This window comes from Penaeus monodon, chromosome 9, assembly GCF_015228065.2.
Source record: "Penaeus monodon isolate SGIC_2016 chromosome 9, NSTDA_Pmon_1, whole genome shotgun sequence".
NCBI classification, from domain to species: Eukaryota; Metazoa; Arthropoda; class Malacostraca; order Decapoda; family Penaeidae; genus Penaeus; species Penaeus monodon.
In genome coordinates, this window is record NC_051394.1 from 51,001,888 (window position 1) to 51,003,811 (window position 1,924).

The following is a 1,924-nucleotide window of genomic DNA, read 5'->3' on the forward strand; positions in this document are numbered from 1 at the left end:
CTTCTCGAACTTGGTTGTTGGCGCTAGTAATGCTCTTGCAGCCATGGAGAGTGACATTTATTTTCTTCCTTGTCCACATTCTTGATATCTCATTTTTTAATGGCTTGTACTTTTCTGTCTAGTGCTACTTGCATTAACCCGCGTAATAATAATAATTATTCCGGATATAAGCATATAAGCTCTTCCCTAATTTTCTGCACTGCCTTTTCATTTTGAGCACTGATATCATGCTTAGAGCCCAATACAAAGGAGAGAAAGAGGTACAGACGATTCTTTCGAATTAATTAAAGCCGTCTCTCGAGGTTGGCGAAATGGAAAACCAATAGGTATCAGTGTGATATGTATAATATATATATATATATATATATATATATATATATATATATATATATATATATATATATATAACTTCCCTTACCTGTTTATTTATTCATGTGTGTGTGTTTTGTGTGTGTGTTTTTGTTTGTGTGTGTGTGTGTGTGTGTGTGTGGTTGTGGGGTGTGGGGTGGTGTGGGGGTGTGTGTGTGTGTGAGTGTGGGGTGATGTGTGTGTGTGTGTGTGTGTGTGTGTGTTGGGTGTGTGTGGTGTGTGTGTGTGTGTGTGTGTGTGTGTGTGTGTGTGTGTGTATGTGTGTGTGTGGTATGCATGTGTGTGATATCAAATTCAAAAGTACTATATATATATATATATATGGTTTTGATCATATATAGGCAGGCTAGACTGAAAAGGAGCATGGGAAATGTTGCGGTGGTATGATGAAGAAATAATGAAACAATGAGAATGCTCGGAGTAGGAAGTGAAACAGACTGCCAAGCAGACAAAAGGATAAAATTAACGAGAGAGAGGGGAGGACCGAAGCAGACTAACAAACAGGCAGAAATGAGAGAGCACGAAAGAGAGAGTGAGAGTGCCAGAAAGGCGAAGTGTAAGAAAAGAAAATGAACACAGATTGATACAGACACTACAGGGAGGGAGAGAAAAGGAGTGACAGAGATGGCGGCGAGTAGAGGTACGGGCAGTTCGAGTGGCGGTCAGCCGTCGTCGGAAGTATGTTTTCCCACTAGCGAACATTGATTTCACTCTTCTCGTGCACTAATTTGTGTTAAACGTAGCAATTAAATCTAATTCTCAAGGAATCAAGGACTTTCATTATTTTTTCAGAGTTCAAATCACGGTTACTACAACTTCCGTGTGTCCTTCGCAAGCAGAGAGGAAATTCTGCGCCAAAAAGCGACTCGCCGAAAAAGTAATGGAGCGGACGATGGACAACGGAATCTGGAATCGAGTTGTTTCCTTCCGCTCGGTGGCTGCGAACTCGACTCGCCATCTTCCGGTGCTCAATATCTGTCCTCGCCTCGCCTACAGACACGTGACGAATGAATTATACTTTGTCGACGGAAATATGATTACGTAAAACGAACGAAGCTTTGGCACGTCGCTTTCTTCATATAACAGGCGGTTGCTGTCCCAGCAACGAGTATAAGCCGGGGAATCGATACGGTTAAACGGGGTTCTCGCCATGTTGCCAAACCTCGACACATTCCTCTTCCCGATGAGACTTCGGTGCGTCCCCCTAAGGGTGGAAAACGCTGACATGATGAGGGTGTACGCCACCTCCATGCCCTTCCACTTTCTATAAAAGATTTCATTCGGATTTACGAGAATGCAATCTCGGAGGCCAAGCTCACACGAACCCCAACAATGCGTATCCGGACACCTACCCAAAAACGTGAATTCGGATACTCTAACACATTTAATATGAACATTGTCCGCTTCGGGTGCGTACTTCTTTTTCCATCGTCTTCATCACGAAAGATCATTCCGTAAAAAATCCTCAGGGATGTGGTTATTTTCCTCTCTCTCTCCCTCTTTTTAACAGCATGCATCAATTGAGGAATCCCACGGGTCATTTTTGAAAAGTTGT